A 13,576-nucleotide genomic window follows, 5' to 3' on the forward strand; every position below is an offset into this window, starting at 1 on the left:
ATGCATCTTGTTTTTCAGGCTTCTGCTCATTCTAATAGAAGCAGTGCAAGAATCTCTTTCACCTCTGCCAGTGGCTACTGTCAATCTATTGGTCTTTGTCTCCCCCCAAGCTAGCAGTTTTCCGACCCACCTAACACTGCCCCGATAGCATCAGCAAATATTCTTGCACCCTTTCTATTTAAATGTATCCCATCCCTGTAGAAGCAATCTCTCCTGTTAACAAGTACAGTCCACACTGAAAAAAATTCTACCCCTTGAGCCTTGCACAGTCTTTCCAGGGCCGAATTGATCGACAAGGCTCTCATCATATACTCCCTCCTATCGTGTCTGGGCAGAATTGCAGACACTTTCAAATTCAACCCTAATTCTCGGCTTTTGTTCAACAGTGACCTGTACTTGTTAAGTAATTCTGCCGGTCTCCTACTCTTAATATCATTAGTGCCAACGTGTACAACTATATCACCTTTTGTGCCCTTAAAAGATGATATTCGCTCTACAACGTCATCAACCTTTGCCCCTGGCAGACATACCCTGGTCCTGTTCCACCTATCCTTTTTACAAAGCATGTTCCCCATTTCCCTGACAATAGAGTCACCAACAACTACTAGTTCCTTCGGGACCAGCGCATTCTGCCTTGGGGGTTGCCTCTGCATCACGTGATGCCCAAGTGCAAGCTCTGGCGTTGATGTGGGCAGCTGAGAGCTTGATGGGCCCCACAAAATGTTTCTTCGAGGGCATCCACCCTGTCCTTCAAGCTCTCATATAGGCCCACAAGAACGCTGAGTTGTTGCCTGATATCGATACACTCCTTGCATCGCACACACACACAAAGACATCCCCCATGGCAGTATCATATCCCGTACCCGATTGCTCTGCAAACATCAAGCAAACAGTGCATTTTATAAGGCTGTGAGTCAGAGGACAACTGCCCCCCTCAGTCCTGCTCTGAGCCACAGCACTTCCATTAGCTTGAGCCTTTTGCTTTGCTGCTCTGGTCTGAGTCATGATTCTATTAATTAATTAATTAATTATGTTATGTTATTAATTATGTTAAATATAATTAATTATGTTACGTTTGTAATCTAAGTCATTATATGTATTTATTTAAAAGTACAATTTAACTGCTAACGAAGTTCAACTAACGCTATCTAGTACGGTATATAACTATCGTATCACAAAGGCGGGAAGTTCGGACGGTAAATCTACGGACACTCAAGTCTTAATTAACTTTCAATCTCGCTGTCTCAATTCAGAATAAACTAACGATCCTTACTAGGTCTATAAGCTACTTACAGAAATAATTCGATGTAAAAAATATTCAATCAAGCGGTAAATATGGCTAAAGAACTTCTCGTTCAGCGGAGTTGCAAACACGTGGATACCCTTACCGATACCTTTATGCAATTACAAGGCCGAGTAAGAATAAAGAGTAAGAGTTAGCGAGGGAAACAAAAGGGTACTGTTACCAACAAAGGCTTCATTTATGCAAATTGCAATATCTGGAAACTAGGTATCTGTGAGGTGTTTAAGGCTTTGAAACTTGAATAAAGTAAATGCTAATACTATCAGCATTAGCATTTACATTATAGGCCTAATGATGAGAATAACAAACAAATATGCAGAGTGTGTTATAGGCCTAATGATGAGTATAACAAACAAATATACAGAGAAATAGAGTGGGCCAGTAAATCAGAGTGTCTTAGTTTTTAACTTTCCGGATATTGACTGGAACTTATGGGTTGGTCACTCACAGAGTAGCACGGCTTTGTGGATTTACTGAATAACTTTTTCTACAGCAGTGTGTTAGAGAGTCAGCAATGATTCTTGTGTATTAAAAATCTGCAGAATTTAAAAACCCAGATGGCAGTGATCACAGTGTACTAATGTGGGATTTACTTTAAGACATAACTACTGTCAAGGGTAAAGGGAAGGGATTTTCTCTCATAATGGTGACTGAGTCGTCTCACACAGTTTTTAAATTTTATGCAGTGGGGCTAGCTGATGAAGGAAGCCTGAGGTTTTTGCTGCACCAGCCAAAAAAAAAAAAAAAAAGAGTTACCCTTAGAGCTGAGTACTCAGGACTGTGGGATGATATCCAGCCCAGGATCCTGAGCTAGATATCATCATTCTTCTCTTTCTCGGTAATTTCCTTCTACTTCTCTCTCAGGGTAACTCAGAATATTTTTTTTTGGCTGGGGCAGCAAAAACCTCAGGCTTCCTTGCACCATATGGCTAATAATAATATCAACAGCCAATTCAAATTGGGAAGCATTCAGGAAAGGAACTGTAGAAGGTACTAGGCTTTTTATAACAAACTGGCATATATTTAGATCTAAATATATGCCAGTTGAACAGATGAGATTCGTGGCAGAGAAGAAAATTGCATAGGATGCATATAAATTATTAAGTGATACAAAAGCCTACAGTAGATATGAACTAGTCTGCAATCAAGGCACAAAAGGAGGTTAGGCAGGTTATGAGAAGTTTCTCCTAATGTTTTGCTGCTTATCTTTGTATTCTTTGCCAGAAACTTTTAATAATCTGCCTTAACATGCCTAACCTCCTTCATTTATGAGTCATTCACATTGATTATTTCATATGTCATATTATTTCATATGATCACATTCATATGTGTAGTTGAACTGTAAATGATAGTGCTCAGCTAGCTAACAAACTGAATTGAAAATTTGCATCTACATTCACACACGAGGAATTTTGTTGAATTGGGGTTGCCAGAAGTTTATCAAATTCTTACAGAGCTAAATGATTTTATGATATCTACAAGGAAAATGGAAGAGAAACTATTGATGCTCAATATAAAAAGAGTACCTGGATTTAGTATTTGTATTCAAGTATTAGTATTAGCAAAAAGTGCAAGGAAGCCACAAGCTTTTTGCTGCACCCACCAAAAAAAAAAAAAAAAAAAAGTAGAGAGGGATACAGCCAGTGGTGGGATTCAGCCGGTTTGCAAAAATTAGGTATCGGTTCGGCAGAACCGATACCTAATTTTTTGTTGAGTTCAGCGAACCGGTTGTTAAAATGGCACTTGTGATCAGGGTTCTCTCTAAAGTGGGCCCCGGTAGTCTATGCCATTTATTAATTCAGCAAGAAATTTTCATTTAGTATCGATAAAAATGAAGAAAATGTATGTTCTGACTGATGTTTATCAATGGTATAAGCATAGTGCTTTGTTTATAAAAGTTTATGATATGACCACACGTGGACAGAACCAGTAAAAATATTCAAATATATTGGCACATATCCGCTTCTGCTCGATAATACATTAAAATAAAACATTTTAAAATTTTTTTGCAGTAGCCCTTAAAAGGATGAAAAGGCAACAGAGTTTGACAGATTTTTTTCAATAAGAAACCAAAATCAGAATTTGTTGTATTACAATTGGCCTTGGATTCAGTTATATCACCAACAATTTTCGTTGAACTAGCTGAATTGGAAAAACAAGATGCAGAGACAATATGTTCTTCAGTTATGGAAAGTTTAAATAATGTTGGGCGTACTAACAACTACCTAGAAAAAAAAATTAATAGGATTTTGCTCCGATGGTGCCAGCGTTATGCTTGGGAGAAAATCTGGAGTGAGCACTAGGATTGCAAAAGAGTTTCTAAACATAATAATATGGCACTGTTTAAATCATCGCCTCCATTTTGTTTTAAATGATTCGATAAAGGAAACAAAGCAAGTAAATCATTTTAAAATATTTATTGATAAAATATATACTATTTTTTCATCAATCCAATAAGAACCAAATTGAACTTTCCGAAATATCTGAACAACTTGGAATTGAAATTATAAAGATTGGTAGAGTTTTGGGACCAAGATGGGCTGCCTGTCATTTAAGGTCAACCCTAGCTGTGTGGCGCGCTTATCCAGCGCTACATCACTATTTTTATTCAAATAAAAAGTACTTAGGTATGGCTACCCATATTGAAAAAATATATTTTATAACTGATTTGGCATTGATGATTGATATTTTAAACGGAATTTCTCTTCTTTCAAATGCACTGCAAGCAAGAAATATAGACATAATAAAGGCTGAAAAACTCGTGATAAGATAATCTATTAAAGCATTTCAAATGCTTGGAAAGGAAAAGGGTCCATATGAAAAAAAAGGTTGAATTAATTACTTCAGAAATCTTCAAAAATATAAAATTTGTATAAAATCATCGATTTGTCTCGGGCTTCCTCGGGAAAGACTTTTAGAAAACATCGTAACGAATTTGAAAAAAAAAAAAAAAAAAAAAAAAGACTAATGGATTGTGAACATTTAAAAGCAAGTTGTAGCCAATTTCAAGATAGGAATAAATTACAATTTCTCAATTTTTTGGAGCCAGATTACTGGAATATTGAAGAAGTACTAGTTCCATGGAAAGCAGCTGAAGAACAATTGCTCGTATACTAATGACATTTTTAATTACCAAATTGATATTAATGATTATCGAGATTTCTTGGAAAACGTTTTAAAAAATTCCCAGAATTATGCAATTTCTGAAAGTGTTCAAAGAGCTAAAAATATTGTCAGAACAATTGCTGTAAGTTCAGCAGAAGCGGAAAGGGGTTTTTCAAAGATGAAAATAATGTTTACAGAAGAGAAGTCGCCTAACTGTTTCTAATATATCAAACACAATGACTATTAGTCTAATTGGCCTACCTCTAAAGGAATGGGATCCTACACCTTCAGTGGTTAAGGATAAATCACTCAGCCGATGATGCTCGGATAAAAGCGAAGAAAATTGCAAGCGAGGACGCAATCAAGAAGCAATATGGAAATATCTTAAATAACAGTTTTATTGTTTTTTGTCAGGTATTATTTAATATTTTTTCATTAATATTTTAAAATTCTTTCTTATAACATAATCTAGTTTTGTGGACCACTTTTATTGTTCTTATTTAAGTATTAACTGCATGAAATAATAAACTACCTTTAGTTATTTTATACTTAGAACAGTCATTAGGGCAGCGAACCGGTTGTTAAATTATTTGAATCCCACCACTGGATACAGCCAACTATATTAAGGGACCAGCAAGGAAAGTAAACAAAGCTTTAGGCATAACTATGAGAGCATCCTTCAATTTAGGGGTTTCCATCAACATGAATTGTTGAGGAGGCTTCCATCCTGCAGTTTACCTTTTTTTTTTTTTTTTTTACCTATGGACTGGAGATGTGAGATCAAAGGGTGGCATAATTATAGCCCTGTTACCCTGACTTTGGTTCCAGGAAACACAATGGAGTCACTGCTTAAAGAAGTAATGCAGGACCATCTAGACAGGAAAGCACTTTAAGCTCAATGCTGATAGAATCTTCCTCCTGCTCAGACTACCTGAGGAAACAAATTCAAATTTATAAAGTAAGGCTGCTTATAAAGTAAGGTGGCTGAAGGAAAACTTCCACAGATGTGGAAGTTTTCCTTCAGCCAGTGGGTAGTTGATTGTTGGAACAAACTTCCATCTGGTTTCATAGAAGTGGGCAGTTTGAATGAATTCAAGGAAGCAATGGAAAAACTATTTTGGTTGATACTGTGTAAGCTTGCTTTCTTGCATTTTTTGGTAATAGTAATACTAATAATATTTCCTACCACAGAAGTCACATTTGACAGGTTTTGTAGCTGCTCATTTCAGCCTTTGAGAAGTATAAAAACTTTTGCACATCTCCATTCTATAGGGACATCATCTGAATCTAAGGATGGTCTCATTATAACAGCTAAAGGTTTGCTTTTGCCACTTCCTCCAGTTTAATTGAATGCATTCCATCAACTGTTGGTGCCTTATCCCTTTTTAATTTTAATTAAAAAATGTAATTTAATTAAAGAAGGCCAACACAGGAAACTTACCAGGCAAACTCGTTTCCCATTACTGCAGTTTCTCCCTGCATTCTCGGTAAACAGATGGTGGTAGCGGCAGTAGAAGTTGATAATGATGTACTGATTGGTTTTTCTCATTATTAAAAGCAGAGTACTGGAATTCATGAGTGGGCTGAAATTTACTTATGGGCGCACCCTCCAGACTGCCTCAGTCTTTGGGTGTTTATCCTCCTTCCTGCTGTTTTAAAATAGGAAAACGACTTCTACTGATAACATGCACTGCCTGCAGAAGTAATTTTCCTATTTTAAAACAGCGGGAAGGGAGAGGATAAACACCCTAAAGCTGAGGCAGTCTACAGGGTGTACCTGTAGGTAAATTTCAGCAGCAAAGGCATTGCACTCATGAACTCCTCAATAATCTGCTTTTAATAATGAGAAAAAACTAATAAATACCACTTTTTCGACTTCTACTCCACTATTGATAACACGCACCATCAGTTTACTAAGAATGCAGGGAGAAACTGTGGTAGTGGGAAACAAGTTTGCCCAGTAAGTTTCTCATGGTAGCTTTCTTTACCTCTGCTAACTACCCTTACTGTCTCTTCTCAGCTTTCATAAAATCATTCATCTACCAACTGGTATTAGCTAGACCACTGATATTCTCAACTATAAATGTTGATATTGACGTCAACTGTTGATGATCCTGCTCAGGTAGCTAACAAACTCAATGAATGAATATTTTGCATCGACATTCACACACGAGGAGTTATTCAGCGAGGGGAATGCCAGAGGTGTATTCAACCCTAGCAGTAAGCTACAGAATCTTGAAATAACTGGGAGTAAAGTGGAGGAGAAACTGTTGAAGATAAACACAAGAAAGGCACCCGGGGTGGATGGGATCTATCCAGTTATATTAAAGGAGGCAGCAAAGGAAGTAAGCAAACCCTTAGCCATAATTATGAGAGCTTCCTTGGTCTCAGGGGAGGTACCCACAGACTGGAAATGTGCAAATGTGACTCCAATTCACAAAGGAGGATCAAAGGCTGACACAAGTAATTATAGACCTGTGAGCTTAACTTCTGTTCCAGGAAAATTAATGGAGGCACTGGTTAAAGAAGCACTGCAGGATCATTTAGACAAGACTTCAGTTATAGCTCAGACACAGCATGGTTTTGTTAAGGGGAAGTCTTGCCTGACCAACTTGATTGGATACTATGATGCAGTCACAAAAGAACTGGATGCAGGGAATAACTTTGATATTATATACTTGGATCTTAGAAAGGCTTTTGATACTGTTGCACATGGAAGACTGCTACACAAATTGGAGCAGTGTGACATTGGAGGCAAATTGCTGCTAGGGATAAAGGGGTGGTTGAGGGGGAGAAGACAGAGGGTGGTAATCAATGGACACTGCTCATCATGGACTAATGTTATTAGTGGAGTCCCTCAGGGCTCAGTGTTGGGTCCATTATTGTTTTCTGTATTTATAAATGATATTGATGATGGTATATCAAGCTTAATGTCCATCTAACTTCATTACAGACTAATTTATATATTGCTAGATTCAGGGTCTGCTAATAATTTAATCATCCCATGCATTTTTTTACCTCTGAAAATAAGGCCATAAGATCTTTTGTCATCAATTTGGTCTTAGAACCTTTTTGTTGGTATAAAAAGTTTAGCAGCTTCTAGAATAATTTCCTTAAACAAATCTCATTGTATTTGTTAAAGCTATAATTTGGTCCCACCAAAAAGAACTTATATGATATCTAAGACCATTGCAACCAGTTATGAAAACAAAACAAAACTGCTTGACAGCAGTTACTTCTTTAATCTCACCTTCTGCTTACATATAGTTTCTTCATTTGAAGATTCTTATCTGATGGGTGCTTACTGATAACCGGATTTAGAATATTTCTTTACTTGTGGTATCTTTTGGGTGATACAAGAAGCAGTCATCCAGCAATTCCAGGAATGCCTGACTACTAGGTGAGTGACCAATCCAAAGTTGCAGTCAATTTCTGGAAAATTAGCCTCCCATAACAAGACATCTGATTTGCTTGCCCATTCTACTTTTCCATAAAGATAATCATTATACTCATCAGTCATTTGGTCTATAACACACCACTACTAATCTTTGTTTTCCCAATACTTATATCATACTAAACTCATTCAATATAGTTATCTACTGGATATACTAATCTTAAATCTATACGCTTGGCAATTAAAAGCATCACCCCTCCTCCCCCTTCTGTCAACCCTCTCCCTCCTGTATTTGCTCAGAAACTCCTGTATTTGATCAGAACAGAATGACACTATGTTTCAGATATTCCTATGACATCTGTACATGTTGACTTAATCAGCACCTCCTCAAATTCTTTAACTACATCCCTAGTTAATGTGCAGACAAGTGTGGATCTGCAGTCTTATGTTCATTGGGATGCCAACACATTCCACATAGTTTCTTATTGCCCTACTTTCTCTAGGACATTTCTGTTTCAAAGAACCTTTTATTGATGTTAATTACTAACATTTTGGCCAGCATTTGGTCTTAACCTAGTAGTGTCTGTGCAGGACCTGACAGATCCTTCTCCAAATAATTGTTAGACAGGGATTGCATTAATTGTGGTTCATTGCTAATGGCTTAAACTTTCAGCCATTAACATTGAATATAGTCAAACATTTATTTGAGCAGTCTGGAAGTGAACAATTACTGTTTCTTGGAATTATAAGTGCAAAGAACCTGCCAGGTACCACATGACAATTTACTGTTTTTGCCCTCTTCTTCAACATGACAGTTTCAACTTCAGCTTCACATAAACAATATGGTGCTGAAACTTAAAACTAGCAGGTTTGTTGAGGAGTCTAATACAGAAATTAGATATTTTTTGTTTTATGTTTAATTATTGCACAAAATGTTTTTTTTTTTTTGTCTAGATTATTATTATTGATGTAACACAGTTTCTTGCTTCAATTATTATTATTTATCAGTTTATTCCTTTATTTATTTGACAAATGATATTAATGTGCACCTGATTAAGTTTGAATTTTCACAGTTTTAATGGTTTCTGAACTAGAATATTGAAGTGGCTATTAGTCTTATATTTATATTTTATAAATAACATTTTTTTGTATTTTCAGCAGAACTAATAAAATTTTATTAATTTCTTGAAAATAACATATGCAAAAAACACAAATTTTTCATTAACATAATCACATTTAATAATTTTAAATTATAATATATCTAATTACCACTTTTATACCAGTGGAGTTTTAATATACCTATTTTATTTAGGTGTTATCCAAACTAATATACAATGAGTAATGTTTCAGGTATCTTGCCGATATCCATCATTAGACCATGTTGCTGATGGGTATCGGCAAGATACCTGAAACATGGAACATCCTTTGTAAAAAGGATAGGTGGAACAGGACCAGGGTATGTCTGCCAGGGGCAAAGGTTGATGACGTTGTAGAGCGGATATCATCTTTCAAGGGCACAAAAGGTGATATAGTTGTACACGTTGGCACTAATGATATTAAGAGTAGGAGACCGGCGGAATTACTCAACAAGTACAGGTCACTGTTGAAAAAAAGCCGTGAAATAGGGTTGAATTTGAAAGTGTCTGCAATTCTGCCCAGACACGATAGGAGGGAGTACATGATGAGAGCCTTGTCGATCAATTCGGCCCTGGAAAGATTGTGCAAGGCTCAAGGGGTAGAATTTTTTTCAGCCTGGACTATACTTGTTAACAGGAGAGATTGCTTCTACAGGGATGGGATGGGATACACTTAAATAGAAAGGGTGCAAGAATATTTGCTGATGCTATCGAGGCAGTGTTAGGTGGGTCGGAAAACTGCTAGTTTGGGGGATACAAAGACTAATAGTTTAACAGTAACCGCAGGCAGAGGTGAAGGTGATTCTTGCACAACTTCTATTAGAATAAGAAGTGACCTGGAGCGAGGGGTGTTGGGGGTTTTAGGGACGGATGGCAGTCATCATGGAATAGTTGGGTATATGGGATGTGTTAGGGTAACAAGGAATAGGCATAGGAGCATGTATGCTTGCATGTATACCAATGCTAGAAGTATAGTAAATAAATTTGATGAATTTGAAGTGTTGGTCAAGACATCAAAGGCGGATATTGTTGGGATAGCAGAGACATGGTGTCACAAAGATATAAGGAATGCAGAACTGGAATTTGGGGAGTACAATGTGTACAGAAAGGATAGACAGGACAGAAAGGGAGGGGGTGTTATGCTGTTAATTAAGAAAAACATAAAATCAAAGGAAGTGCACCCAGTTAATATAGATGAACAGTGCTCTGTTGAGTCAGTTTGGTGTGAGATAAGCACTGCGAAAGGAAAAATAAGAGTAGGAGTGTGTTATAGGCCTAATGACTTGAATGAGTACAATGAACAATTGTACAGAGAAATAGAGTGGGCCAGTAAATCAGAATGTCTTATAATGGGGGATTTTAACTTCCCAGATATTGACTGGAACTTGTGGGTTGGTCACTCACACACTAGTCAGACTTTTGTGGATTTATTGGATGATTGTTTTCTGCAGCAGCATGTTCGAGAGGCAACCAGAGAAAGTAACACTCTTGATCTGGTTATCAGCAGTGATCATTCGTGTATTAAGAATTTGCAGATAAAGGAACCACTAGGTGGCAGTGATCACAGTGTGCTGAAGTGGGATTTACTCAAAGAGGTTAACTACCGTCAGGGGTAAAGGAAAGGGTTTTTGCTTCCGTAAAGGGGAGTACAGTGGTCTCAGACAGTTTTTAAATTCTGTACAGTGGGATCAACTGACGATGTTACAAACAGTAAATTCTAAGTGGGAAGCATTCAAGGAATTAATCGTGGCAGCTACTAGACTTTATATACTGATTAAGAAATATCATTCAAGGTTTAGGCCTAAATGGTTATCAAATGAACTAATGAGACTCGTGACAGAGAAGAAAAATGCATGGGATGCATATAAATTATCAGGTGCCGCAGAAGCCTGTGGCAGATATAAGCTAGTCTGTAATCAGGTCACAAAGGAGGTTCGGCAGGCGAAGGCGGATTACGAGAAATCTTTGGCAAAGGATGCTAAGGAAAACAGGAAAGATTTCTTTACTTATATTAACTCTAAAAGGAAGGGGATTAATATGATTGGTCCACTTGACATCGATGGTTCGACTGTTGATGATCCTGCTCAGATAGCAAACAAACTGAATGAGTATTTTGCATCTACATTCACACGTGAGGAATTATTACAGTTTGAAAATGGAAGAAGGTTATCAAATTGTAGCAGTGTGCTAAATGATTTTGTAATAACTGAGAGCAAAGTGGAGGAGAAATTGTTGAAGTTAAACATAAGAAAGGCACCTGGGGTGGATGGGATCTATCCAGTTATTTTAAAGGAGGCGGCAAAGCAACTAAGCAAACCCTTAGCCATAATTATGAGAGCATCCTTGGAGGTTCCCACGGACTGGAGATGTGCAAATGTGTCCCCAATTCACAAAGGTGGATCGAAGGGTGACACGAGTAATTACAGACCAGTTAGTTTAACTTCTGTTCTGGGTAAAATAATGGAGTCACTGGTTAAAGATGCATTGCAGGATCATCTAGACAAGACTGCAGCAATAATTCAAACTCAGCATGGGTTTGTTAAGGGAAAGTCTTGTCTGACAAATTTGATTGGTTATTATGATGTGGTCACAAAGGAACTGGATGCAAAAAATAATTTTGATATCATATACTTGGATTTCAGGAAAGCTTTTGACACTGTTGCGCATGGAAGACTACTGTACAAATTGGAGCAGAATGGTATTAAGGGTAAGTTGCTACAATGGATAAAAGGATGGTTAAGTGGGAGAAGACAGAGGGTGGTAATCAATGGGTGCTGCTCTTCGTGGACTAATGTTATTAGTGGAGTCCCACAGGGTTCGGTGTTGGGTCCACTGTTGTTTTGTGTATTTATCAATGATATTGATGAAGGTATATCAGGCTTAATGTCGAAGTTTGCAGATGACACAAAGGTTGGCAGGGTTGTTAATGACAGTAATGGCAGTGTGCTACTGCAACAGGATCTAGATAATTTGGGCAGATGGGCTAAGAAGTGGCAACTGAAGTTCAACCTTGACAAATGCAAAGCACTGCATATGGGTAGAAGTAACCCCAGAGAAACGTACCAACTGTGTGGTACTACACTTAAGGTGGTAGAAAATGAAAAAGACCTGGGAGTAATTGTGCAGTCAGATATGAAGTTTTCTGAGCAATGCAGACAGGCTGCTAGGGCAGGTCATGGGGTTTTGTCAATGATATATAGGAATTTTGCTAGCAGGGAAAAGGAGGTGATTGTCCCTCTGTATAAGGCAATGGTCAGGCCACGCCTTGAGTACTGCGTACAGGTCTGGAGACCTCATTTTAGGAAGGATGTAGATTTGCTTGAGCGTGTACAGAGAAGAGCAACACGATTGGTGAAGGGAATGAAGGGATTCTCTTACCAAGAGAGGCTTAAGTTCTGCAAATTGCAGTGGCTGGAGACTAGGCACCTGCGCGGTGATCTGATTGAGGTCTATAAGGCCTTGAATGGGTTGAGCACGCTGAATTCTGATGGGATCCTTCCACTTGTTCAGATTACGAACCTACGGGGACATAAGTTCAAATTAAGAAAGGACAGATGTAGAATAGATGTGCGGAAATTTGCCTTTAGCCAGCGGGTGGTTAATTGCTGGAACAAACTTCCATCTGTCGTTGTGGAAGTTGATAGGTTAAATAAATTTAAGGAGGAACTGGACAGGCATTTGGAGGGAATGGTGTGATTTTTTTTTTTTTTTTTTTTTTGGCTGATGCTGCATAAGCTCCTACACTTGCTTTCTTGCATCATGTGCCACTACTACTACTACTACTACTACTATGTTACTCATTGTATATTAGTTTAGGTAACACCTAAATAAAATATATTAAAACTCCACGTGGCATAAGAGTGGTAATTTAGATATATTATAATTTAAAGTGGATAGAAACCACATAACATCCTTCCCTAACCATATCACATTTAATAAGTATTGCAATCCATTAGTAAAAGATCAAGCACTGATATACTGGTGGTTTAACTGGTGTACTTAAAGCAGAATTAAAAAAAAAAAAAACCCAATAACCCTTTCAGAACTGGGCAACTGTCAGGTGCCACAAGGCCATGATTGTTACAAATATGGGCACTGCTTCCAAGTTAATTACACACTGTGTCCTTGTCAGTAGACTTCAAACCAATTTTGGATAACAGGATGGCAGTATTTTGGTCCATTCTTCCTTTAACAGAGCAGTCACTTCAGTTACTAATTGTGGGCATATTGGCTAATTTTAAACATAAATTAGAATGCTTGTGCATCCCCATGTCTTCAAACTAAGTAATAGTTTGGTGCCCTGGCATGTTTAAAAAAAAAAAAAAAAAAACTTCTATACTACTGCCATAGAAATGCCACAATTGTAGGAATGTGCTGCATTGTATTCATTGTCCCATGAATGATGATAAATGGTCCAACAATCAGTAGCACTAACCAGTAAAAACAACTGCCATCAGATCAGAAAACTGTCTACTATTTTTTGAAAATTTGTCACTAGATAACACAGCTTTCCAACATTCAGGGATATGTTGGAAAGATATTCAATTACAATGCAGAAATATCCAGTTACAATGGATTGTTCGCCAAGCAAGTTGATACCATGTAGTATATACTGAGATATTTGGTTTGTGTAGTGCC

Source organism: Mastigoproctus giganteus, chromosome 1, assembly GCF_048544385.1.
Source record: "Mastigoproctus giganteus isolate SK-2022 chromosome 1, ASM4854438v1, whole genome shotgun sequence".
Lineage (NCBI taxonomy): Eukaryota > Metazoa > Arthropoda > Arachnida > Uropygi > Thelyphonidae > Mastigoproctus > Mastigoproctus giganteus.